The 27,659-nt window shown below is 48.6% G+C and overlaps 2 long non-coding RNA genes across 4 annotated transcripts; one reads left to right on the top strand and one right to left on the bottom strand.

Moving 5' to 3' along the window:
• Positions 1-2,653: 2,653 nt before the first annotated feature.
• Positions 2,654-14,464, bottom strand: LOC112585086. The gene is made up of 3 exons (XR_006551146.2): positions 14,247-14,464; positions 4,624-4,683; positions 2,654-3,868 (listed from the first exon to the last, which is right to left on the bottom strand). It is a non-coding gene; the product is annotated as an uncharacterized LOC112585086 (long non-coding RNA).
• Positions 14,327-27,550, top strand: LOC112585085. 3 transcript variants are annotated; one of them, XR_006641086.1, is made up of 5 exons: positions 14,327-14,436; positions 16,971-17,114; positions 18,672-18,958; positions 24,696-24,766; positions 27,334-27,550. It is a non-coding gene; the product is annotated as an uncharacterized LOC112585085 (long non-coding RNA). The 3 variants fall into 3 exon arrangements; XR_006551144.2 differs by having other exon boundaries at positions 24,696-27,550; XR_006551145.2 differs by having other exon boundaries at positions 14,389-14,483; positions 24,696-27,550.
• The last annotated feature ends 109 nt before the right edge of the window (positions 27,551-27,659 follow it).

The raw sequence follows: 27,659 nt of genomic DNA, 5'->3' as shown, positions 1-27,659 counted from the left end.
TTGCATTCCTTTGCTGTTGTTGTTTAGTTGCCAAGTCCTGTCTGACTCTGCGACCCCATGGACTGCAGCATGCCAGGCTCGTCTATCTTCTACTGTCCCCCAGAGTTTGCTCAAACTCATATCCATTGAGTTGGTGATCCCATCCAACCATCTCATCCTCTGCCGCCCCCTTCTCCTTTTGCCTCAATCTTTCCCAGCTTTAGAGTCTTTTCCAGTGAATCAGTTCTTCACATCAGGTGGCCAAAGTGTCGGAGCTTCAGCTTTAGGATCAGTCCTTCCAATGAATATTCAGGTTGATTTCCTTTAGAACTGACTGGTTTGATCTCCCTGCTCTCCAGTAGACTCTCAAGAGTCTTCTCCAGCCCCCCAGTTCAAAAGCATCAATTCTTCGGCATTCAGTCTTCTTTACATCCAACTCTCACATCTGTCAGAGAAGGCAATGGCACCCCACTCCAGTACTCTTGCCTGAAAAATCCCATGGATGGAGGAGCCTGGTAGGCTGCAGTCCATGGGGTCTCTAAGAGTCGGACACAACTGAGTGACTTCCCTTTCACTTTTCACTTTCGTGCATTGGAGAAGGAAATGGCAACCCACTCCAGTGTTCTTGCCTGGAGAATCCCAGGGATGGGGGAGCCTGGTGGGCTTCTGTCTATGGGGTTGTACAGAGTCGAACAAGACTGAATCGACTTAGCAGCAGCAGCAGCTCATATCTGTACATGACTACTGGAAAAACCATAGCTTTGACTATACAGAACTTTGTTGGCAAGTGATGTCTCTGCTTTTTAATATACTGTCTAGGTTGTCATGAAGCACAAGCTGGAATCAAGATTGCCAGGAGAAATATCAAAAACTTCAGATATGCAGATGACACCACCCTTAAGGCAGAAAGTGAAGAACTAAAGAACCTCTTGATGAAAGTGAAAGAGGAGAGTGAAAAAGTTGACTTAAAGCTCAACATTCAGAAAACTAAGATCATGGCATCTGGTCCCATCACTTCATGGCAAATAGATGGGGAAACAGTGGCAGACTTTATTTTGGGGGGCTCCAAAATCACTGCAGATAGTGACTGCAGCCATGAAATTAAAAGGCACTTACTCCTTGGCAGGAAAGTTATGACCAGCCTAGGCAGCATATTAAAAAGCAGAGACATTATTTTGTCAACAAAGATCCATCTAGTCAAGGCTATGGTTTTTCCAGTAGTCATGTATGGATGTGAGAGTTGGACTATAAAGAAAGCTGAGCACCAAAGAATTGATGCTTTTGAACTTCGGTGTTGAAGAAGACTCTTGAGAGTCCCTTGGACTACAAGGAGATCCAACCAGTCCATCGTAAAGGAGATCAGTCCTGAGTGTTCATTGGAAGGACTGATGCTGAAGCTGAAACTCCAATACTTTGGCCACCTGATGCTGGGAAAGACTGAAGGAGGGAGGAGAAGGGGACGAGAGAGGATGAGGTGGTTGGATAGCATCACCAATTCAATGAACATGAGTTTGAGTAAACTCTGGGAGTTTGTGATGGACAGGGAGGCCTGGTGTGCTGCAGTTCATGGGGTGGCAAAGAGCCTGACATGACTGAGCGATTGAGCTGAACTGAACTGAGGTTGTCACAGCCTTCCTTCCAAGGAGCAAGTGTCTTTGAATTTCATGGCTGAAGTCACCATCTGCAGTGATTTTGGAGCTCAAGAAAGTAAAATCTGTCACTGTTTCCACATTTTCTCCTTCTATTTGCCAAGAAGTGAGTTCCTTAAAGTAGTCGAGTTCAGTTCAGTGTCTCAGTCGTGTCCGACTCTTTGCGACCCCATGAATCCGCAGCATGCCAGGCCTCACTGTCCATCACCATCTCCCGGAGTTCACTCAAACTCACATCCATAGAGTCGGTGATGCCATCCAGCCATCTCATGCTCTGTCGTCCCCTTTTCCTCCTGCCCCCAATCCCTCCCAGCATCAGTCTTTTCCAATGAGTCAACTCTTCACATGAGGTGGCCAAAGTACTGGAGTTTCAGCTTTAGCATCATTCCTTCCAAAGAACACCCAGGGCTGATCTCCTTTAGAATGGACTGGTTGGATCTCCTTGCAGTCCAAGGGACTCTCAGGAGTCTTCTCCAACACCACAGTTCAAAAGCATCAATTCTTTGGTGCTCAGCTTTCTTCACAGTCCAACTCTCGAATCCATACATGACCACTGGAAAAACCATAGCCTTGACTAGACGGGCCTTTGTTGGCAAAGTAATGTCCTTAAAGTAGAGTGAATGCCTAATCACTGAATAGACTTGCAAAAACATCCAGTGTGTCGGCTAGTGCCCGGTGTGCAGGGAACACTCAGAAAATATTTCAACGTGGATTTAGTGCTGTTCTGACACTAAATCATGTCTGACTCTTTGTGACCCCATGTACTGCAGCACAACAGGCTCCTGTGTCCTCCACTATCTCCCAGAGTTTGCTCAAACTCATGTCCATTGAGTCGGTGATGCCATCCAACCATCTCATCCTCTGTTGTCCCCTTCTCCTCTCGCCTTCAATCTTTCCCAGCATTCGGGTCTTTTCCAGTGAGTTAGCTCTTCATATAAGGTAGCCAAAGTATTGGAGCTTCAGTTTCAGCATCACTCCTTCCAATGGATACTCAGGGTTGATTTCCTTTAGGACTGACTGGTTTGATCTCCTTGCTGTCCAAAGGACTCTCAAGAGTATTCTCCAACACCAGAGTTTGAAAGCATCAATTCTTCGGCACTCAGCCTCCTTTATGGTGGATATGTAAGCCCTACTACAGGTACTGGGCTGTGACAGTGGACAAAAAAATGTCAAATCCCTGCCCGCACAGAGCTGGTGTTCCAATGAGGGAGGCAGGCAGAGGACAGACAGGTAGCAGCTGCTGTCACAGATACGGATGAGAGCTCCAGGGATCATCTGTGTGGAAGGAGGACACGCAGGGGTGGGTGGCTGGGGCGGTCCGGGGAGGAGCGTGGTTGGGAAGGTCTCACTGGCTGGCAGGCACGTGGATGAAGACCTAAAGGAAGGGATCGAGGGAGCCACGTGGATGACCCAAAGAGTGTATTCCAGATGGAGAAAGCAGCATGTTCCTAGACTCCAGCTGCACGTGTGTCTGATAAGTTCAAGAATAAGCAGGATGGCTGGGGTGGCAGCAACTGAATGGACAGAGAACTGAGGTGATGAGGCCAGACGGGGTGAAGGAAGGAACTTTGTTTAGAGTCTAGTGTTCAAAAATTCCCAGAAGCACATGCAAGGGAAAAGACCATTTCGATTGGAAGGTGACATGACAGTGATGACTAGAACAGGCAACAGCACTGAGCAAGTCCTGGGGGTTTGGGTCACAGGAATGAGTGGATAGAGCATCTTGGGGCTGACACAGGTTGTGCTCTTTTTTTTTTTTTTTTTCAAAAATATTTATTTTTGGCTGTGCTCGGGCTCAGTAGTTGTGGTGCATGGGTTTAGTTGCCCCTTGGTGTGTGGGATCTTCTTGGACCAGGGATTGAACCCATGTCCCCTGCATTGGCAGATGAATTTGCAACCACTAGACCACCAGAGAAGTCTCAGGTGGTACTCCAGAGGGAGGATGTCAGGGAAGTGATCTGAATCCGACTCGACTCGAACAGGGTCTTTAGATCCTCCGGTGGGCAGAGATGTTCTGAGGTCTCCTGTGACCCCGGGACTGACCCTTTGGATGAGAGAGAAAGCAGAGTATTTCTAAAACAACCCTGCTGAGGTCAAAGGAGGAGAGAGCTTACGTCTTTACATCTGGGACTGTGGCTCCTCCATGCTGCTTTCCGACATGTGTGTTAGCAGCCACCGGTCTCATTGCTCTGTTAGGAGGTGCGAACGTGGGTTGTGCCATGTCCTCTTCCTTGTCAAGACTGAGAAAGAGGAAGCTTCCTTGTTGAATCTGCCTTTGCCTGCAGCTCCTAAACCACTTTCTACTCCAGATTCCCCTCCACTCTGCCCCAGATTTTAAGTGAAACCATCTCAGCATATGATTCCCATGATCACTGTGGAATCCAAACCAAATTGCTCTCTCTAACCTTCCTAGGACCTTATCTCGTTGAGATAAAGACGTTCTGGGCTTCCCTGGTTGCTCAGACAGTAAAGAATCTGCTCGCAATGCAAGAGTCCTGGGTTCGATCCCTGGGTTGGGAGGATCCCCTGGAGAAGGGAATGGCAACCCTCTCCAGTATTCTTGCTTGGAGAATATTCATGGACAGAGGAGCCTGGATGACTAAGTCCATGGGGTTGCAAAGAGTTGGACATGATTGAGCAACTAAACACACACACACACACACACACACACACTCTAGAGCTGAGAAATAGCTGCTTCAGACTCAGACTCCAGGCTTTATCCTGCTGCTGACCCACGGCTGCAGTCAAGAAGGGGAGTGGGTCAATGACAATGAAGTCTACTGCTGCCCGTGCAGCCTTTGGGAGCTTAGCCCTGCCTTTCCCTGGAGCATCATCACCTTTCCTCTGCCCTCAGCAGTTCTCCCAGTCGCCTCCACAAACTTTGGGGATGTCACTCCATAAACGAGTGTTCTGAGCCCTCCTGAGCTTTTGTTCCTGTTTTCATCAGTGTGGGGAGTTGGCCCAGAGGATCCTCTGGCCTGTGGGACATAGTTACCTCTGGAGGTGGCTTCCAAGGCATTCTGAGTCATTCTCACGCCACACAAATGGAACCATCCTGGAATAAATAATTTTTAAAAAACCAAAACACAAAAAAACCCCAAAAACCTACCCAGTTTCCTGGCAGTTCTGAAACTCATGAGGGGCAAGATGTTGCAATACCAGGGGGGCAGGTTGAAGAGCGAACCGTTGTACTGTGGGAAACCTGGACATGATCTCATTGAGCCCAGGCTGCTGCGCGGGCTCTGTCTGCTTCTACAGGGAAGTGTCAGCAAAGCAGGGAGGAGAGCCAAGCCCCAGAAAATGCCAGAGCGAGTGGCTAATGTGGGTGAGCTGTGAGAAGGCGGCCCTGACATCCCCAGTCAGATGTGAGTGAGGACGCGGTCTGCTGACCACTCTGGTTTCTTTGCTGAAAGCCCAGCTGTGCTGGGAACTGACCTCATTCATGAAGTAAACACTGAATCAGATACCAGCAGGCCTAGCCCTGGGTAAGTGGGAACAACATGGACGTTTCCATAATTATGAAGCTGCCAGCTGGATCTGGGAAGAGCAGCTCTCAATATGTCAATCGGAGTGAGTTCATCACCTGCTCCTGCCAAAGGAATCAGAAGCCAGTTTGCCTCTTTGCGGTTGAAATTATTTAAGTGAAAATGCTTTCCTTACGTTGTCGTTTTTATATCCCAAATAATGTACTGGAAAGCAGCGTAGTCTAGCAACTGGAAGATGAGATTGGGAATCCGTGGATTGGCGCCCAGTCCTGGCCAGGTCTGCAGCCCTTCCCTCCTCTGTGCCAGCGGCCGCTGTGCTTGGGATCTTGTTACTGGAAGGCGGGGGCCATAGAGCAGGGACCTGTCTCATGATCAGGCTTGGCTGTGCTCCTGGGTCCTGGTGTTCATGTGTCACACATCGAGGTCACGCTCACTGTTGGCTTTTGCCATCCACTCAGGATTCTGCTAGGCCTGTGCGCCCACCTGAGAGGTTATTCATGCCCTGACTTCCTGTTTCCACCTGGCTCCTTCTCCCTTTTACACACAGCTCATTCAGGGGGGTGAAAGAATCCATTTGCTCCTCCATAAACAGCTGAGACCACTCTTTGCAAGACATTCATAACTGGGGGGAGAAATTACTTTTAATCCTTGCCACATTTTGGCTCAGAAGGTGAAGAATCTGCCTGCAATGCAGCAGACCTGGGTTCGGTCCCTGGGTCGGGAAGATCCCCTGGAGAAGGGAATGGCAACCCACTCCAGCATTCCTGCCTGGAGAATTCCATGGACGGAGGAGCCTGGCAGGCTACATATAGTCCATGGGGTCGCAAAGAGTCAGACACGACTGAGTGACTAACACTAACTTCTAATGGCGACTACGTTTTTGTCCTCATTTACTTCTCTTTCCTGAGAGAAGTAAATGGGAGAACTGGGCTGCCTGAGTCCCAAGCCCAGCTCCTCTGCCCTTTAGGATGGGTGACCTTGGGCAAGTCACTTAAACTCTGCTCTGTGCCTCCAGCTCATCATTTGTGGGGAAAAAAAAAGTGCAAACAGCACTGGCTCTGCAGGGTGCTGTCGGGATTAAAGGGTTCAGTTGTGTGAAGCACTCAGGACCGCACTTGGCACACACACAGGACAGCCAAGGAGCAGCCTCTGCTATCATTCTTACAGTTATTATTAGTATGAATGAGCAAGATCACACAGCAAGGAATGGCCATCTTTATGTAAGCTGGTGGTAAATTTACAAGGTGAAAAATCAACAACTAGTCCGCAGACAGGGCTATAAGAAGCCAGGTGGCCAGAGTTAGGAGTGACTCATTATGTCACTTAAACCAGTTACTTAGTTTCTCTTTTAGTTTCTTTATCTGTTACATGGGGGTATTTACTGTTCCTTCCTTAGAATAATCTTGTCGGATTTTTTTTTTAATCTTATTTAACTATCTATTTGGACTTCCTGGTGGTTCAGCAGTAAAGAATCCGCCTGCCAAGCAAGAGACGTGGGAGACTGGAGTTCGATCTCTGGATCAGGAAGATACCCTGGAGAAGGAAATGGCAACCTGCTCCAGTATTCTTGCCTGGGAAATTCCATGGAGAGCGGAGCCTGGCAGGCTACAGTCCACGGGGTTGCAAAAGAGTCACACACGACTTTGTGTATTACGTATTAAATTAGTTTTTGGCCATGCCACATGCCGTGTGGGATCTTAGTTTCCCAACCAGGGATTAAACCCACATTCCGTGCACCCTTGCATTGGAAGTGCACAGTCTTAACCACTGGACCACCAGACCAGGGAAATCCCAGTGATGACTTCTGACTATAGTTTGAAAGTTTCTCATGAAATCTTTATGGACAAAATAGTGACCAACAGGCTCCAAGAGCTTGAAGGGACAGTAGATAATCATGTGTCACATCTCCCTTTAAGGTAACACCACTTGCTCAAGGCCACACAGCTAATTAGTGTTCAGGTTGGAATCTGTACCTGGCCCCTGTCCGTGTTGCAGGCTCTGCTCCCTTCCCTCTCCTCCCCGTGGCTCCTGGGTGTGGTCAGGTGGAATCCAAACAGCACCCGGGACAGTGTCCTCCCAAGGCGTTCTCCAGTGGCCTGCCCAACAGTCCTATCCTTGGCCCTAAACTCTTCAACATCTATCAACAACTCGGATGAAGCCAAAGATAACTGCTTATCAACCGTGCAAATAACACAGGGCTGTGTGGGAAGGCCAATATGTCGGAATCACAGAATCGGGATCCAAATTATCTCAACAGGAAGGAATGATTGATGGAATCCAGCAAGATAAAATGTAACTGGAATACATGTAAGCTCCCGCATCTAGCTCCAAAACTTGATTGCAAAAGTATAGGATGTGGTTGGAAAACATGTCCAGCTTCACCCGTAATCAAAGAAATGAAATGGAAGCAAGCGTGAGATAATCACTCTTCCCTATCAGATTGGCAACAATTAAAAGAGTGAAAATTCCCCAATTTGGTGGCGAGGGAGTGAGGAAATAGGCTCTCCTATAAACTGACTCTGGGCATACAAACAGAAACCACCCCTTCTGGAGGGTGATCTGGAAACATAGAGCAGAAACTATAAAAAATGTACCATTTATCCCAGTGGTTTCTCTTATCAGAATGAATCCAAAGGCAGTTATGTTAAGATTTATGTACAAGGAGAGTTATAAAATCACTGTTAAGAGAAGAACACTTTTTGGGGAAGCGGGTGGTGTTCAGTTTGGGGACAGAAGTTGCAACACCATTCAGGGCCCTGTGGAGCTCCTGGGCACAAGGCCTTTCTGTGTCCCCCATTTCTTTTTTCTTTTTTTAAATAATTTTGCTTATGTATTTATTTTTGGCTGGCCTAGGTCTTCGCTGCGGCATGTGGGCTTTCTCCAGTTGTGGAGCATGGGTTTCTTATTGCAGTGGCTTCTCTTGTTATAGAGCATGGGCTGTAGATCACAGGCTCAGCGCACGGACTCAGTTGCTCTGTGGCATGTGGAACCTGTGTCCCCTGCATTGGCAGGTGGATTCTTAACCATTGGACCACCAGGGAAGTCCCCCCATTTTTTTGATTATAGGAAACAGTCTTCATTCAGCCTCCATGACCTTCTCTAAATTCCAATGGGCAGATTCAAGCCTTTGTTAATTAGGGAAGGGAGGGGATGTGAGACCAGGGAGGAATAAACAGTCAAGAGCAGCCTTGGAGCAAGGGCCCATTTCCCCATCAATGTATACACACAATAATATTTTTGAGCTATTTTGAAGATACTGAAACCCCCTCCAGGTGGGAGAAGTTAATGATTAACGATGGCATGCTACTCACAAGCATGCAGACCCCAGAGCAGCTGGATCTGAAGGTTGAATGATGTGGACTCCTACTTACCTCACCACCAACCCATCAGAAGAATGTCCATGAGTTAATCACCCCCTTTGAACAATTACTAGAAAACTTCTCACTGTCTTCCCCAAGTTGGGACACATGGTTTTGAAGGCATGAGCCTGCTGTGTCCCCCTTTGCCTGGTGAAGCAATACAGCTATTTTTTTCTACTTCACCCAAAACTCTGTCTCTGAGATTCGATTTAGCACTGGTGTACAGAGAAACTGAGCTTTTGGTATCAGTCTTGGAGGCCTAAGAAGGGTACCGTACAGCTATTAACAAATACTTGACTCTATAAAGAGGAGGCTTTAGGGTCTGTGTAGCTCAAGGCCAGACCAGGACTTACAAGAGGTAATATATATATGTGATACACATGCTTAGCCGCTAAGTCGTGTTTAACTCTTTGCGACTCCATGGACTGTAGCCCACCAAGCTCCTCTGTCCATGAGATTTTCCAGGCAAGAATACTGGAGTGGGTTGCCATTCCCTTCTCCAGGGGATCTTCCCAACCCAGGGATCGAACTCAGGTCTCCCACATTGCAGGCAGATTCTTTACCATCTGAGCCACCAGGGGAGCAGCAAAGCAGATTCCAAAGTTCATTTGGCCCCCAATTAGGATGGGCTGTCCTGTAGATTCCCAATCACTGGCAGATGGCCCCTTGTCCAGACTGTCAAAGTGGATAGTTATTGCTCCTTAGCCCCTGAGATGAAATGCTCATCTTGTTTCCCTCCAACACAAAGAAGCAATGAACTTTGCTGCATGGAGTCATCAGAGGGTAGACTCACCACTCTCCACTCACCAAGGTGGGAGGGAGATGACACCAGGTTTCACTTCCTGATACAAATTCTAGGAATGAACTGAGAACCCTCTGTCCCCACCATTACTGAGAGTCTGTGGGAGATGACCACCCCCTTTACCCCAAGTCTTTTAGGACTACATGTTGTGTATCCATTTCGCCAAAGGTAAAGCTTAAGGGAAGCTTTTTAGCTGGGCCTGAAAAAAATAAAGATGAGTGCTCCCTCTCACCAAATAATTTCCACTGTATTTTGGCTTCCAGGGGTAAGTGTTCATCTGCTCTATCTACACATTTTCTCTTTTGTGTTAGTTTCATCTAAGACTTTCAGTTTCAATCACAAATCACATCTGTCTAAGCTATGTTGTATCCAGCACCTCCGAATGTGGAGACTGGTTTCTTTTGGATGCTTCTCCTTACTATGCTTGTGTGTTTATCATTTCTGTTTGTTAAGCCTGTGTCTGGTCTCTTTTTCAGCTCTCTATCAACTGTGTTGGGGGGCACTATTAAAAATACTCACGGTTGGGGTTTCCCTGGTGGCTCAGTGGTAAAGAATCTGCCTGCCAACACAGGAGACAGAGTTTGACTGCTGATCTGGGAAGACTCCACATGCAGCGGAGCAACTACAGCCAAGCACCACAACTTCTGAGCCCATGTGCTGCAACTGCGGAAGCCCGTATACCTAGAGCCTATGCTCTTCAACAAGAAAAGTCACCCCAGTGGGAAGCTCATGCACTGCAACTAGAGAGTAGCCCCCGCCTGCCTCAACTAGAGAATAGCCCCCTCTCGCCACGAGAGTAGCCCATGCAGCAATGAAGACCCAGCACAACCAAAAATAAAATAAATAAATACAATTATTTTAAAAAATACTCATAGTTGACCCTTCATTGAGCCCTTGAATGAGACACTCATCATGTAATCTGTCAGATAATCCTTACTATCCCACAACCTTGGAGCTGGGGACGGCCTCCCTCCACTCATTGTGCTTAGAGGAATCTTTTCATAAGACAACACTTATCACATCACCAATCACAGGCCTAGGTGGCTTCCAGGGCCCTGCTGCCCCCAAACCCCAGTGTATCTCCTACCAAGACCCCTTACTCCAAGCTCAAGCCACATGGACCTATCGTTTCTTCCAAGTTGTCATACTCTTTCCAGCCATGAAATTTCTGTGCATATTCTTCCCTATCCCTGGGGTTCCCCTTGTCCCATCTCTCCTTTCTATGCATCCTTTGGGCCTTGATTGATGTTATTTCCAGCCCTCAGTACCTCAGAATATGACTGCTTTTGGAGACAGAACCTCTAATAAGTTAAGTATGTTAAAATGAGAAAATTAGAGTAGGCCCTAATCCGATCTGGCTGCTGTCTTCATGAGAAGAGATTGGGACATCTGGAGAGAAGCCGTGGTTGCAAGTGCACAGAAGAAAGGCCTTGTGGGACTTCCCTGGTGGTCTAGTGGTTAAGACTCCATACTTCCACCACAAGGAGTGTGGGTTCAATCTCTCTTCTGGGAACTAAGATCCCACATGCTATGCAGTATGGAAAACTTTAAAAAAATGTTTTAAAGCCATGTGAGGATGCAGGGAGAAGGTGCTAGTCTGTAAGCCAAAGAGATAGGCCTCAGGGGGAACCAAACTTGTCTGCACCTTGATCTTGGACTTCCAGCCTCTAGGACTGTGAGAAAATAAATGTCTGTTGTTGAAGCCACCTGGTCTGCGGTATTGGGTTGCAGCAGCCCAAGCTGACTAATACTATTAAGAAGTCACTCCCTCAGAGACATTTCCCCCCCTCCCTTCAGCACTATATTGCTTCTCCTCTGTCATGCACATCACAGTTTGTAATCAGTCACTTATCTGGAAGACTACCTGGATGTCATCTGTATCCCATCCTCAGGATCCAGACACCTGGACAGGAGGAAATGTGTGTTTAGGTTCTCCATAGTCTCCAGCAACTAGCAAACACAGTGCTTGCTGGTCATGTGGGGGTGAGGTGCTCCCTGTTGCTGAATGAAAGTCTGAAGTATTATTTCACTGACATTAAGAATGAGGACATGGAGGTTCAGTTAAGCTTCCTAAAGCAGCTAAGCAGCAAAGGGGGACTGGAACTCCTGCAAGCCCCTAAAGCTCTGATTGGTAACCACTACTGAACCCTCTGAGCTTGAAATGCATATTCACTGCTTCCTGAGCACCCATCACTTGCTGACTTCTATCTAGGCACTTGGAATGCAGCCGTGATGGAATGGACAAAATCGCTGCCTTCACATGAAGAGGGATGTCAAATAAAATGAAGAAGTTATATGGTATTTTAGTAGGCAATAAATGCCATGAAGCCCAGTGGAAGTGTGGGATTATGTAACTGCAAATCAGAGGTTAGAGAATGCCTTTCTTTTCTCCGTCTCTCCCTCTCTCTCTCTTTCCCATGCCTTGAGAAAGGCATGTGGGATCTTAGTTCACAAACTAGGGATCAAACCCACTCGCCCCCGCACTGGAAGCACAAAGTCTTAACCACTGGGATGCCAGGGAAGTCTGAGAATGCCTATCTGAATAAGGACTGTTTGAGTCATGCCTTGATGGAGGTGAGAGAGGGAGACTTGGGGCTATTTGAGGACGAGCTCCAACCAGAGGTAAAAGCAAGTTCAGTGTCCTGGAGGCAGACGGAAGCCTGACAAAATGACCTATATGGCTGAAGTAAAGGAAGTGAGTTGGTATTAGGAGACAGGCTCAGAAAGCTTCCAGGAGTCAGGTGATGGAAGACATTTGTGAGTGTGTGTTCAGCTGCTCAGTTGTGTCTGATTCTGTGTGACCCCATGGACTGTAGCCCACTATGTTCTTCTGTCTGTGGGATTATTTAGGCAAAAATACTGGAGTGGGTTGTCTTTTCCTCCTCCAGGGGATCTCCCTGATCCAGGAACCAAACTGTGTCTCCTGGGTTGACAGGAGGATTCTTTACCACTGAGCCACCAGGGAAGCCCTGGATGACGTTTGTAGCCATGGTCAAACTCTGGCTTCTACTTGAGTGAGAGAGAAGTCTTTGGAAGGTTTTTCACAAAAGGAGCCATGTGGTATGACTTTGAACAGAATTACTCAGGCTGTTTTCAAGTGAAACATAGACTGAGAAAGAGATGGGTAAAGGTAGAGTCTGGGAGAACAGTTTGGAGGCCATTACGATAACCATTTACAATAATCTATGAGACATGAGGGGCTAGGTCTAAGACGGTGTAAGTGGAGGTAGGATTCTAGGTATATTTTTAAGAAAAAGCCAATAGGATTTGTTGACAGATTGGATGTAGGATGAAGAATTGGAGTAGGATGTAGGATGAAGAAGGTTTGGAGTCTGAGAGCTCGAAGGTCAGGTGTTTCACTCTCTGAGAGAAGGAAGAGCATGGGGGAACACCTTTTGATGGAGAGGCTCAGGAGTTCTGTTCCAACAGGATGAGTTTGAGTAGCTGAGTGGAACTCAAGTTTTGATTCCAAATAGATAGTTGTATATTTAAGTACTGGGGTTCAGGGGAGAGGCTCTTATCAGCATATAGATGGTTTCCAAGGTCCTGAAACTACATGAGATCACCAAGGTATAGTAAGTGGAAAGAAAGAAATTCAAGGAACCAGTACTCTGGGCACTGCAACATTGAAAGTTCAGTGGAATGAGGAAGAACTAACAATTGAGACTGAGAAGTAGTGTAACCGAAAGTGGGGTTTGGTTGCTCACTGCTCAAAAGCCATTAAAGAGGCCAGGTTGGTTGAAAGGGGCGTTTCCTTTATTTTGGATGCCAGCAACCAAAGGGAGGGTGGATGCCTGTCCAAAGGCCAACTCCCTGCCACTGATAGTCAGCGGGCAAGAGCTTTTAGAGGCTGAGGGAGGGGGCTACATACAGAAACAGAACTATCAGCTGACAGTCACCTTGAAACTGGTCATCGGTGGTCTGACCAATGTCATCTCGACAGTTTTAAATACAGTTAATATTCAGTTCCAGGGTCAGTTTGTTTCCATTTCTTGCATACAGTTCTCGGAATTCTGGTGGTTTATGTCATGGGTACAGTCTGGTCATGATGTAGTTAACTTCTTCCACCTGGGGTTTCAGTGTCTGTAAGACAGCTGACAAGATATGGCTCAGAACATTATCTATAGCCCTTGAGAAGGAACTAAGAAGGAACTATGCTTAATGGTACATTATTATTATTTACAATCCTTTGATTGTTTTTCTTTGTTTCTGTGTTTTCTCACTTCTCTGATCAAATTTATTCTTTGGCTAAAGTCCCCCCGCCCAGACAAAAGGCAGGCAGAGGACGTGGGGTACAAGGACCAAAGGGTCCTGTTCAGTTTCAGTAGGAAGAAGAAAACCGAGACTGAGCAGGCCTGCAAGTCAAGTGAGGCAAGTGTTGCTTGGAGGTGAGGTGATAAACTGTTTCAAATGTTGCCGACAGAGCAGGTGAGAAAACAACAGGAAGAAACTGTGCAGTTAAAGGATTCAACAAAGAGTGGGGAGAGGGGGCCACTGGGACTACAAACACTCTTTCAAGGAGCTTTGATATTTGGAGAAAGGTAGAGAGTGGCGGTGTGAGTCCGAGGGAGAAAGGAATCAAAGAGTTTCTTAGGAAAAAATATTTTCATGCATATGGGAAATTGAGGCTCAAAAAGGTTAGGTTACCCCCCAGGCCTAAGTCGTCTGGTCCAGATTCTTCTTCCCATCCCTACGCTGCTTAAGTGATAAATTTAAGCCTTATTGGGGTCTCTCTGCCCGGCCCATAATAGGATCTAGGGCAGTTTGAATTTTTACTTTACTTGGACCAGAGGTACAACGAAATTTATTACCTTAAGTCAAGAAACCCTTCAAATTAAATTTTGGACTCTGACTCTAATTTTGGGGGGTTCCTGGAAGTCGCCGGCGAACTTCAAGAAGGCGTCTGAGTTGCCAGGGGAATCCATGCACACAGAGACCTACAGCGCCGCCCGCAAGCTTTCGGAAAGCTTACCAACATCAGCTGACCCTCTCTCCTCCAATCTCGTATCGGAGACGGGGCTCAAAGCCCCGTCTCCACAGCAACGCCTTTGTCTGAGCCCAGGGCTTGGGTACCGTGGGAGGCGCGCTCGGATGACGTCATGTACCCCCGGCGCTTGCATGACATCAACTCCAGCGCAGAAGAGGGCTCAGCCTGCCCGCAGGTATGAAAACGAGCAAGACCTCGGACACTGCGCATGTGCCATTTCAGGTTGGCGCCTGTGTAGTTCTTAAACACCAAGTTGTGAGCGAGCACTCTTAAAGTCTGCGTGCCTGTGCTGCTATGCCTTTAATTTTAGCCAGAGAAACCATCAGAGATTTGCTTCAGTTCCATCTGGCTTTCTAAGGGCCTAAGGGTGTTGGAGAAGACTCTTGAGAGTCCCTTGGACTGCAAGGAGAGCCAACCAGTCCGTTCTAGAGGAGATCAGCCCTGGGTGTTCTTTGGAAGGACTGATGCTAAAGCTGAAACTCCAATACTTTGGCCACCTCATGCGAAGAGTTGGCTCATTGGAAAAGACTCTGATGCTGGGAGGGATTGGGGGCAGGAGGAGAAGGGGACGACAGAGGATGAGATGGCTGGATGGCATCACTGACTCGATGGACAAGAGTTTGGGTGATCTCTGGGAGTTGGTGATGGACAGGGAGGCCTGGCATGCTGCAGTTCATGGGGTCACAAAGAGTCGGACATGACTGAGCGACTGAACTGAACTGAACTGAACTGAAGGGCAGATACCTGAGAATCAGTTTGTCTCTCCTGTCTCTTACCGCTCCTGGTGCTGCTGCTGCTGCTGCTAAGTCGCTTCAGTCGTGTCCGACTCTGTGCGACCCCATAGATGGCAGCCCACCAGGCTCCCCTGTCCCTGGGATTCTCCAGGCAAGAACACTGGTGTGAGTGTGTGTGTGTGTTAGTCGCTCAGTTGTGTCCCACTCTTTGCGACCCTATGGACTGTAGCCCACCAGGCTCCTTTGTCCATGGGATTCTCCAGGCAAGAACACCAGAGCAGGTTGCCATTTCCTTCTCCAATGCATGAAAGTGAAAAGTGAAAGTGAAGTCACTCAGTCGTGTCCCTGGCGCCATTGCATCCTTAATGACACCTTTAATGCTTTTCGCTCAGTCGTGTCTGACTCTTTGTGACCCCATGGACTGTAGCCTACTAGGCTCCTCCGTCCATGGGATTCTCCAGGCAAGAGTACTGGAGTGGGTTGCCATTTCTTTCTCCAGGGGATCTTCCCGACCCAGGGATCGAACCCAGGTCTCCTGCATTCCAGGCAGACGCTTTAACCTCTGAGCCACCAGGGAAGCCCTCAAAATGCTTTAGATGAATAATAAAGCAAGTGGGAGCTTTTACATCTTTAACGAACTGACCTCCCCTTTTTCATTTGTTTTTAGTCTCTTGTTCACATGTTTTAAAATTACCATTAGATTTTGTGTGCCTCAGCAGGCACCCTGATTTTTGTACAGGTAGGTACTCAATAACAATCTGCCATGATGTTCTAAGTCGCTTCAGTCATGTCCCGACTCTTTGAGACCCTTTGGACTGCAGCCTGCCAGCCTCCTCTGTCCATGGGTTCTCCAGGCAAAAACACTGGAGTGGGCTTCCATGCCCACTGAATCTACTTTTTTACTCAACTAGGATAGTTGAAGTCCTGAATGGGAAAAAAATATATTATATTCCTGTTAGTAAACTACAAAATAAATATATACCTGAATGAGTTCCATTAATACACTCAACTGAATTGCCTTTTGTAGCTGAGTAATATGAAAACTTTTACTTCATTTTATACTTACAGATTCCAAGCTCTCTTTTTTCATATTCAGTGAATCTAGCTGTTGCTGAAGTGTATCTAATTCCTGTAATAATTTCTACTAGTCTTGAAAATTCTAGTTGAATTCCCAGATTGTGTTTCCAGCAAGTTTCCTCTAGCAGACCATCTCCTTTCTAAGCCAGTGCTTTGTAAGGTCAGCACGCAGACTTTTTAACACTTTAACAAGTTTAACACTTGTTGTTCAGTCACTCAGTTATGTCTGACTCTTTTCGACCCCTCGGACTGCAGCAGGCCAGGCTTCCCTGTCCTTCACCATCTCCCAGAGCTTGCTCAAACTCATGTCCATTGAGTCAGCGATGCCATCCAACCACCTCATCCTCTGTCACCCTTTTCTCCTCCTGCCCTCAATCTTTTCCAGCATCAGGGTCTTTTCCAATGAGTCAGCTCTTCGCATCAGGTGGCCAGAGTATTGGAGCTTCAGCTTCAGCATCAGTCTTTCCAGTGAATATTCAGGGTGGATTTCCTTTAGGATTGACTTATTTGATCTTCTTGCTGTTCAAGGGATTCTCAAGAGTCTTCTCCAGCATCACAATTTGAAAGCATCAATTCTTTGGTGCTCAGCCTTCTTTGGAAATAGGTAAATTAAGGGTAACCCAACTGTGACTCAGAGCCTGAAAAGTTCTCTTGAGTTAAGTATTTGAACTTTTAAGGATTTGTGACTTCTGTTGACAGCTTGTGGTTCCTTCTACCTTCTTTAAGATTTTTAGCCAGGATCTAAGCAGTTGTCCTGGCTAGGTAAATGACCTCCAGGTAAATGAAATGTCACTGTTCAGGAACTTTGGAAGCACCCAGGGGTGCTGAGCCCCAGAGGATACAATGATGATGACAGCCCTTGCCATCAGTGATAGCTCATTTCATTGACTCATTCCAGAAACATGACTTTGAGCACCAGTTGTGTGCTGGGCATGATTACTGTTCATTGAAGAATGAAGTGAGATCTAGGAGATATGGTGCAGCTAGGAGTCAGACTTGATTGAAACTCGGCCCTGCTCCTGACTTGCTGAATGATCCAGGGGTGAGTTATGAGCCTCCTTTGCATCTCAATTTTATGATTTGTAAAAATGAGCATAATCCTACCTCCTAAAGACAACAGGCCTACGAGGCAGACCTCATGCTATGTGTTGGCTGAGGGGGCTTTTCTTTGCACTTCTTTATGTTTCTTCCCTTCTCAGTGCCTGTCTTTTCAGGCCTTACACATAGGACAACACCACTAGTGGGAAAACAGCCCCCTGACCAGCACACAGCCTCAGAGGTCATCCACAGATTCTGCTCAAGTTATTTCAGAGACAGCTGTCATCCAGGCGCAGCTTTTTGTGGGTCTGTATGCTGAGGCCATGACTGAGCAACTAACACACACAGTCATGCTGAGGCCAAGTTAGGTTTAAGCAGAACTCTCCCACTTCATCTGCAAACAAGTTCCTCTTAAACCACCCAAATCCAAAAGGAAAAAAAACAAATCCTTTTCTTAAAGTGTGTGGAGGCTTGACACTAGGTGTTGGAGGGTGGCCTGTGAGGTTAGGTCAGATCCTGGGTCACCGTTGGGGAGGGATGAGGCACCATAAGGGCTGGGGAGCGAGTGTCTGGCTCCCTTGTCACCACAAGACCTGTGGTTTCCAACCCTGTCTGCATCCCCGTCCCGCTAAACAACAGAGGGAGAGAAAACAGACATGCACACAGGCGGACACACACACACACACACAGCCTTCAGAGGAAGTAAAGCACCAGATGTTCTGGGTTTCCTGTTCGATGCTTCCACAGCTGGTTGAGTCTGTGGTTGTGGTTTGTCTGTCTCGGGCTCATGTGAGAGACAAAAGCTGGGCTGACGGGAAACCTCCCCTCTCGGCCCACCCCCTTCCTCAGCTCTAACTGATCAGTCACACGGAAACCTGGCAGGTCAGACATTTCCTGAAACACCCAGAGCCTGGATTCTCCCAGGAGGAGGCTGAGTCCCCCTAGCCCTGCAGAACAACCCTGGGGCTGATGGTCGGCTAGATCCTGGGGACAATAGAAATCTCTCCAAATATACTATTGATATAGATCTGCATTGCTGCAGAATAGAATGAAGCTGCAGAATAGAATAGAATGACACTGAGTTGCCACATTCCCTAAGCCAGACTCTGGCATAGAATAACCATGCAGAAACACTCAGCACATGGAGGAATGAATGAGGGACAGGGAACTTCATCTTGGGGTTCAGTTCAGTTCAGTTGCTCAGTCATGTCCGACTCTTTGCCACCCCATGGACTGCAGCACACCAGGCTTCCCTGTCCATCACCAACTTCCGGAGTTTGCTCAAACCCATGTCCATCGAGTCGGTGATGCCATCCAACCAGCTCATCCTCTGTCGTCCCCTTCTCCTCCTGCCTTCAATCTTTCCCAGCATCAGGGTCTTTTCCAATGAGTCAGTTCTTCACATCAGGTAGCCAAAATATTGGGGGTTGAATACTTTGGGGGTTAAATTTAAAAGTCCTGGCTCACCATCATGTGTCATAAGTGGCTCTAGATTCAAATTGACAACGGATTGAAGTAGCACTGTGCTACTGACTTACCACAAGTCATTTAACTTCTCTAGGCCCATTTTCCTCATCTGTAAAATGGAGACAGTAATATCTATTGCCAATAATATGCCAAGAACCTGCCTGCCAGTGCAGGAGATGTAAGAGGAATCAAACCTGGGTCGGGAAGATCCCCTGGAGGAGGCATGGCAACCCGCTCCAGAATTTTTGCCTGGAGAATTTCATGGACAAAAAATTCCACGGAGGAGCCTGGCAGGCTACAGTCCATGGAGTCATGAAGAGCCGGACACAACTGAGCCACTGACACTTTGACTTTCACTAAAGATCATCACCACATCATAAGGTAATGGCGACGCTTAAACGAGTTAACGTGTGTAAATCACTTAGAATGGCTGCTGGCGGTTGGTAAGGGATGGATAAATAGTAACTGTCATCCGTGTTCAATTGCATTTGCTTCTGACAGCGACCTCACTGCAGGTAGGCTCTGTGAGTAGTGCCATTTCGCAGATGAGAAAACTGAAGCTCAGGGAGACGAAGTCACTTTTGCAAGTTCACGGAGGTAGTGAATAGTAAGACTGAGACTCCTCTCCAGTTCTGTGTGACTCTTTCTTGTGTGTGCATGTGTACGTGAGGTTTTAACCGCCTCCTGCAGGTGCATTTTCTTCATCTCCTCCTGGGAGCCCTCCTCCCACCCCCACCACACAAGGCCCAGCCTCCTCCTGCAGACCTCCCTGCCTGCAGCCTCCAGCTGCATCCCTGCTTTCAGAGAAAGGTCTTGCTTCCCTGCAGAAATGTACCTTGAAGAGTGATGTCTTGCAGATGGTTGTGCCTAGCTGGGAAAAATCAAAGAAATGGCTCATTGGGGAGAATTTCACAAATAGCAGCCTGGCCAGGAAGACATTTTGTTGTGGTGGTTTTGGCTGGGGAGGTGGTCCTTTTCTCTACCCCTCAAATCGCGTTGCTCCTATGCTGGCTTCGTCTGACAGAAGAGGCAGTGGAGTATGGTGTGAAGTCTTATGCTCAGATTCGGTGAGCATCATTATTGCTGGAGGAGCTCTGAAAATGCAGATTCTCAGGCCCCACCTTAGAGTCTGTGAGCTACATTTTGAGAAATATGGTGTGGCAAGAGGCGCAGACCTAGATTCAAGTTCCTTAAATAGCTGTGGAACCTTAGGAGGATATTGACTCCTTCTGAGCTTCAATATTCTCATCTTTAAAATAGGAATTAAGCCAATCCCACCCACCTCATGGGGGACCACCAGTGACAGTGTTTCATTCCCTGTGCAATGGGAGAATGTGAGTGGTGACCATTTCTGTGTTCATGCTCAACCAAGTGCCATGGAGAAATTCCAAGGAAGGCACAGACCCAGGCCGAAACCTCAGAGAAGTTCCTTCAATCTTTGGTGAGACAGGGAACTGTAGGCCCCTGAACGTAATCACTTCTTTGGTGAAGGCTGTTGGCCAGAAGGGGAGGAAGTATGCTTTTCCACCTCTCCTACACTGGTCTCTCCCAGCGAACAACATGGCAAAGTGCGCCAGAGCCTGAATCAGCCAGGGCATGCCAGGTAATGGGGCAGTAACAAACCAACCCTGGGTCTCAGTGGCTAAACACAATAAGGGTTTCTTTCTCTCTCTCTTTTTAATATTTCTTTTAATTTATTTATTTGGCTGTGCTAGGTCTTGGTTGCAGCATGTGCAATATTCAGTCCTTCTTATGGCATACAGAGTCTTTAGTTGCAGCATGCGGACTCTTAGTTGCAACATATATGGGATCTAGTTCCCTGACCAGGGAATACACCTGGGACCCTAGCATTGGGAGCTCGGAGTTTTAGCCACTGGACACCAGGGAAGTCCCAAGGATTTATTTCTTGATCACGTTGTATATCCCAGCAGATCAGCAGGTAGTTCTGCTCCACAAGCTCATGCAGGGACCCAGGCAGAAGATGTTGGGCAGAAGTGTGCCATCTGGAACACTCTTCCATTGTCAGAGTGGACTAGAGGTGGGGGCTTGGGTGATTTACTGCCTCAGCCTGGCCATGGCATGCATCCCTTCTGCTCAGATTCATCAGCTGAAACTAGTCAGACGCATAGCTGGGAAAGGCAGGGGAGCAAATGGCATGTTTGGGGAGCACTGTTTACCCAATTGTAGGCTAATGTAAGTGGTCTGAGCACATTTCAGGTAAGTTATGGGCTTCCCAGGTGGCCCAGTGGTAAAGGATTCACCTGGCAAGCGGGAGACATGGGTTAAAACCCTGGGTCGGTAAGATCCCCTGGAGAAGGAAAAGGCAGCCCACTCCAGTATTCTTACCTGGAGAATCCCATGGACAGAGGAGCCTGGCAGGCTATGGTCAATGGGGTCACAAAGAGTTGGACACAACTTGGTGACTAAACAGCAGCAGCAACGGCAGCAGCATTGTTTTTGCTGCAGGGTACCTCCTGCTTAGAGTAGGGAGATCTGAAAACTCTTGGCCCAGATTTCCAGCAAGGGCACAAAGACCAATGTTTCTCAGAGAGAAAAGGAAGAAAGATTTCTCTGTCGAGTTGCTTCTGCACCCTATATGCTGAGAAGCTCAGCTTTCCTGTCTGGTAGAGCCGAGTTTTATCTGTTTGAGAATGTAGTAGTTGTTTTGTTTTTTTTTCCTCTCTCTCTTCTTCCTTTTTCTCATTCTTGCCTGCCCTCAAAACATGGGAAGAGAAATAGTCTGCCTTGAGCAGCCAACAGTCTGGCCTGGCTCCCTGGGCTGGAGGGGAGCCATCTCCCAGCAGGCTGAGAAATACCCAAGAGCTCCCAGGGTCCTGTGGGCGCTGGGTGGGAGGCTGACACAGCCTAGAGGCGGTGTGCCTGGCTGCTAACCCCACCCTCCTCGGAGTGCTCTGCGCAGAGCAGAGCTGAAAGCAACCCAAATATCTTCGGAAATGGAGAACGCTGGACTGGAACCCAGCAATTTGGGGCAGCAGTTTTTCTGGAGCACGTAGCTGGGGAATTTGCTTTGAGAAATCTCATTCCTCGAGTGTTGGTGGATAAATGGCACTTATTTGTTTAACCTCAAATCAAGCCACAGTCCCCATTTTCTGGGCTGCTTTGAAAGGGTTGTTTTAAAAGAGCTGAACAAGCTGAAAATCACGGGTCTGGTGGTTGGAATGGCTTTGCAGAAAGTGGTGGGCTCAGAAAGTTCCTGAATTTTCTGTAGAATGTGACTGACAGTGGCAGGGGGTGGGGGGTGGGGGCGATGTGGGTAGGGAGGGGAGGAACACAGCCTGGACCCTTGTCCTGCATATTGACTGGACTGTCAATATGAGGGGTCCAGCCTTGTCAGGGTCAGTGTTCTCTTGACCCTGGGTTCCCTTGACCAGAGTTTCAGGTGGGAGGAAACTCTGGAAGATTCCTTTCTGAAATCTGTTCAGGCAGCTTTGTATGAAGTGGAGTTCTTCTGTTCTTTCTGTCTGACCAGTCTCTACTTCCTTCCCCTCTTTCATAACAGAAGGTGTTTTCCACCACCCCCCCCGAAAGATTTTTAAAATTAAATTTATTTATTTTTAATTGAAGGATAATTGCTTTACAATATTGTGTTATTTTCTGCCATACCTTAACATGAATCAGTCATAGGTATACTATCTGTCCCCTCCTTCTTGAACCTCCCTCCCCATCCCACCCCTCTAGGTTGTTATAGAGCCCCAGTTGAGTTTCCTGAGTCATACAGCAAATTCCCATTAGCTATCTATTTTCCCATTGGCTATCTATTGGAAGGATTGATGCTGAAGCTCCAATGCCTTGGCCACCTGATGCAAAGAACTGACTCATTGGAAAAGACCCTGATGCTGGGAAAGATTGAAGGCAGAAGGAGAAGGGGACGACAGAGAATGAGACAGTTGGATGGCATCACTGACTCGATGGACATGAGTTTGAGCAAGCTCTGGAAGTTGATGATGGACAGGGAAGCCTGGTGTGCTGCAGTCCATGGGGTGGCAAAGAGTCTGACACAACTGAGCAATTGAACTGTGCTGACTGATCTATTTTATATACAGTAGTGTATATGTTGGAGCTTCCCTGGTGGCTCAGTTGGTAAAGAATCTCCCTGCAATGCAGGAGACCCAGGTTTGATCCCTTGGTTGGGAAGATCCCCTGGAGAAGGAAATGGCAGCCCACTCCAGTATTCTTGCCTGGGAAATCCCATGGACAGAGGAGCCTGGTGGACTACAGTCCATGGGGTCGCAAAGAGTTGGACACGACTGAGCAAGTAAATCACAGTGTATGTTTCCATGTTACTCTCTCCATACATCCCGCCCTCTTCTTCTGCGGCCCCCCATGTCAATAAGTCTATTCTTTATGTCTGTGTCTCCATTCTGTCCTAAGTTGCTTCAGATGATGGTTGAAATTGGCTGTGGTGGGAGCACAGGTGGACCTCAGAGATATTGCAGGGCTTTCCCCGCCCCCCACCCCAGACTACCACAATACAGCAAATAGCACAATAAAGCAAGTCACAGGCTTTTTGGCTGTGTTCTTAGGGCTGTCAGAGAAGACCATTTCTTTCCCTTGGCATTGTTAAAGAGGTAGGATGTCAGCAGTCATCTTGCCAGACACAGGGAAAGAATTTCTTAGGGATCAAGGGAGCAAAGGACACTCATGATGTCACTCGAATGCCTGAATCCAGCCATACCTGATGCTGGTATATTCCTGAATGTTCCAGTTACACAGATCAATATTCCTCTTTCTTTGCCTAGGTAGCATGAGTTGAGCTCCTGCCACCTGTCAATAAAAATGCCATGAATAATACAAATGGGTCACCCATAGGCAATTAAATAGATTTGGTGTTTGTCTTGATTATGTGGTTTCATAGGTGTATTTATCTGCCACAACTCACTGAATTGTACACTTTGAGTGGGTACATCTTATTATAAGTAAATTAAGATGCTACAAATTTAAAAAAAGAGGGGGGTGTGTGTGGTTGGTGGGAGTGGCTTTCTCATATCTAATTCTGCCAGGTAAAGACTCAGATAGGAAAAGAAGATGAAACCAGAAGGATGGTTCTGTAACTCACACCAACCGGTTCCTGCTTCCACCTGTTACCGTGATTTTTATCCACCCACGCATTTACCAGGGGCTTCCTTGGTGGCTCAGTGGCAAAGAATCCACCTGCAATACAGGAGACCACCTGCAACGCAGGAGACATGGGTTCGATCCCTGGGTTGGGAAGATCCCCTGGAGAAGGAAATGGCAGCCCACTCCAGTCTTCTTGCCTGGAGAATCCCAGGGACGGAGGAGCCTGACGAACTACAGTTGCAAGAATCAGACGTGATTGAGTGACTAAACCATGAACCACCACCACCATTTACCACCTGGGACCTCTTAGAGAAGAAGAAGGAAGGGTGGAAGGAAACAGCCCTCTTGAATGGGGGAGAAGCAGAACTGAAGTTGGGTCTTCTCTCTCCTGCTAGCCCTGGAAACCAGCCAAGTCACTGTGACCCTTTATCCAGTGATAAGAGCCTTACAGAGCAGCAATGTGACCAAAGCAAACGGGCAGCCCAGCAGAACTTCACCTGCTGGTCCTCTGAGAGGGAGTTGAAACAAACACCTATGGGCTCATTCTCCTTTTCTGTCTCTGGGGTATGGGAGAGGGTGAGCTCCAGGTTGCAAATGAGGAAAAGCCTGGACCAGGCCTCGTACTTGAATCCCACCCTTGGGTCCTGGCTCAGGGCCTTAAGGCTGCTGTTCCCTCCTGAGCACCTGGCACAGCACCCTGTTTCCCACACGGCCTCAAGGGGAGTTAAGAAATAATATCAGGACTTCCCTGGTGGTCCCGTGGTTAAGAATCCTCCTTGCAATGCAGGGGACACCAGTTGAATCCCTAGTCTGGGAAATAGGATCCCACATGCGGGGGAGCAACTAAACTTGCACACTGAAACTACTGAAACTCGTGAGCCACAGCTAGAGAGTCCACGCGCTACAATGGAAGATCCCACAAGACGCAACAAAGATCCTGTGTGCCCCATCTAAGACCTGAAGCAACCAAATAAACAAATAGATATTTTTTAAAAAGAAATAATATCAATGACAGCAGCTACTTCTACTTCTTTCCTAGGAGATCATCTGAGTGCCCACCCCATGACTGACTCCATAAGCACGAGATGACTTCATCCTCAAATCCTGAAGGTAAGTTCTCTTAGCAATCGCCATCATACAGTCGAGGAAGCTGATGCTCAGAGAGGTTAAGTCACTTGCAGGGGTCACACAGCTAAGGAGAGGCATGGTTGGGCTTCAAACTCAGTTCTGTCTGGTCCCAAACCTGGCTTCCAAGCTGTACAGAGTGCAAAGCAGCGTAAATGACATTTGTCTTTCGCACCCGGTGACACTGAATTCATAATCAGCAGGCCCACACAAGGTGAGCCATCCTGGGCAGATGGATATCAAATGCCTGCCGCCAGTGTGAGTGCTCCCTGGGTAATGGCCAGGGTGGAGATTTCCCAGTCCCTGGCATGGATCCCCACCTGCAGCCCATGGGAAGGTCCTCAGGAGATTTCTGGGGGCAGAGGCAGGCCTTCCAGCTGCAGATCAGCCTGGGATGGGCTCAGGACTCTGCAGGAGTAGCTGGGCATTCGTCTTCCCCTGGCTGTGGGCATCTCTCCAAGAGTGACAGGAGAGCTATTTCAGAACAGGCAGGGGGCCTCAGTCCAGTCTGCCCAAACACGCACCCCTCAGATGACTGCCTGGCCCCAGAGTGCAAGGACTGAGCCAACAAGACCTCCACAGCCATCTGGGGCTCCCAGCAGAATGGATGCAGGTGTGACTCCTGTGCCCCGTTCACACCAGTCACGCTCGGTTCCGGTCCCCTGATGCTCCCACTGGAATCACTTCCTTCCCCACTGCCACCCTGTCCACAGAAGGACTGCTCAAGGAAGGACTTGCCTGGGCTGAAATTTTGGCTGAGTTCCAGGGAGCTGGCTTGGTCTGATTGGGTGGCGAGGATGGGGGAGGGGGAGGAGGTAAGGGGAAGCGGCTGCAGGTGTGGAGGGAGAGGGAGGAGGTGGGGGTGCACAGTGGCCAAGTGGTCAGGGCGGGGTGTGGACAGATAGGCTAGGGAAAGATGGAGCAGAAAGGGGCTCTGAGGCCAGAAAAGGGAGGCGGGCAGCATGCATCCCCGGACTGGAGGGAAGAAAAGCATCAGAATATTTAGAGCAGAGAAGCAGAGCCGAGTGGGTTGTGTGTGTGTGTTAGTCACTCAGTCGTGTCCAACTCTATGTGACCCCATGGACTGTAGCCCGCCAGGCTCCTCTGTCCATGGGATTCTCCAGGCAAGAAGACTGGAGTGGGTTGCCATGCCCTCCTCCATGGAATCTTCCCAACCCAGGAACTGAACCTAGGTCTCCTGCATTGCAGACAGAGTCTTTACCCTCTGAGCCACAAGGGAAGCCTGAGGGGAGTTATAAAATGGTTATTGATCAAAGCCATTGGGTGGGAGGGGCTGGGGGTCCCCAGTTTGAGGGCGGAGATGCCCCAGTTTGGGGATAAGTGCTGTCTGAGTATGTCTGGCTGGCAGGAAACGAGGTAGGGCCAGGGTGCTGGGTTTCGGCTCTAGTGTCTGTGGGCGCAGAGAGCAGCTGCAGGGCGCTCAGCCCCGGAGCCCCAGCGCTGTCCTGGCAGCTAGAAGTCTGAGGTGTTCTGGTGGTGAGGATGTTCAACTGTCTGTTTACAGTCCCTGTGACTTGCATAGCACTCAACCTGCTCAGCCCTTAGCACACGTTATGTCATTTAATCACCCAAGCCTCCTGCAGACAGGGAAAGAGGCCACGACCCTGGTCTCCTCCCAGGTAATAAGTGGAGGGACCAGGGTTGGGACCTGGGTCATTCCTTTGGGCGTGTCACCTGGTGTCCATGGACCTGGGTCATTCCTCTGGGCATGTCACCTGGTGTCCATGGACCTGGGTCATTCCTCTGGGCGTGTCACCTGGTGTCCAGGGACCTGGGTCTTTCCTCTGGACGTGTCACCTGGTGTCCATGGACACCATGGAGTCCTCCATGGTGTCCATGGAGGGGGCAGGAGCTGAGGTGGGGGCTGCAGCTGCTGGGGACAGTGGATGCCAGCCAGCTGGTCCCATTGGCCAGGACCCTGCTTCTCTCATGGGGCAGCATGGTAAGGTATTCTGAATCAGTAGGAGGGTGGACAGGGAGTGTGAGTAAAAGTGGGAGTGAGTATGTGTGGGTAAGTGTGAGCATGCCGCTGTGAGGTGTGTGAGTGTGGGATGGCCCTCTGCTCTGGGGCTGGACCAGCCAGGAGACAGGAGCCCCTTGGAGTCTGGCAGGGACAGGAAGTTGCTCACCCTCCGTGTATGCAGCAGCTCTCCTGGGCGGGGACAGGATGCTGTGGTCTCTGCAGAAAAACGGGAACCAGAGAGGGAGTAGAGGAGGCAATGGCTGAGAGGGTGGATGGGACATAGGCCTGGAGAGGACGGGGGAGTCCAGGGGATGGGATGCTTGAAAGGTGAAGAAACTTTGGAAATGCTCCAAAACACTGAAGAAAGAGGGGAAGACTTTGTCTTACGTCTCTGGAGATTCACTGGGGGACAAATTAAGTCCCCGCCCCCATGGAACTGACTTGCCCCTCTGTCAGCCTGGCCTCTCCAGCTTTCTTACCTCCTGGGTTCCTCTCCATGCACCCTAACTGCCAACCCACACCCTGGGGCCCCAGGTCTGGAGTGTTCCACCCTCTGCTCTGTCAGCAGGAATCCTGCCCATTTTGGAAGATGTAGCTGGTGCTTCATGGCTGAGAAGGCTTCCCACTTGTGGCACAAGGGGTTTCTCCCTCGTGGTCCAGGCAGCTCATTCCTAAGACCTTAGCTCCCCAACTCTGCTGGGGAGTCTTTCAATTCTCCTCACCCTCTGTGACAACCTGTCAAAAGCGGCAGGGCTGGACTCACAGGGTTTTATTTACTGCTAACAATAAAATTGATGCTTTTGAACTGTGGTATTGGAGAAGACTCTTGAGAGTCCCTTGGACTGCAAGGAGATCCAACCAGTCCATTCTAAAGGAGATCAGTCCTGCGTGTTC

This window comes from Bubalus bubalis, chromosome 5 (genome assembly GCF_019923935.1).
Source record: "Bubalus bubalis isolate 160015118507 breed Murrah chromosome 5, NDDB_SH_1, whole genome shotgun sequence".
Taxonomy (NCBI): domain Eukaryota; kingdom Metazoa; phylum Chordata; class Mammalia; order Artiodactyla; family Bovidae; genus Bubalus; species Bubalus bubalis.
Note: the sequence above shows the minus strand (reverse complement) of the source record. Positions and strands in the feature narration are given on the sequence as shown.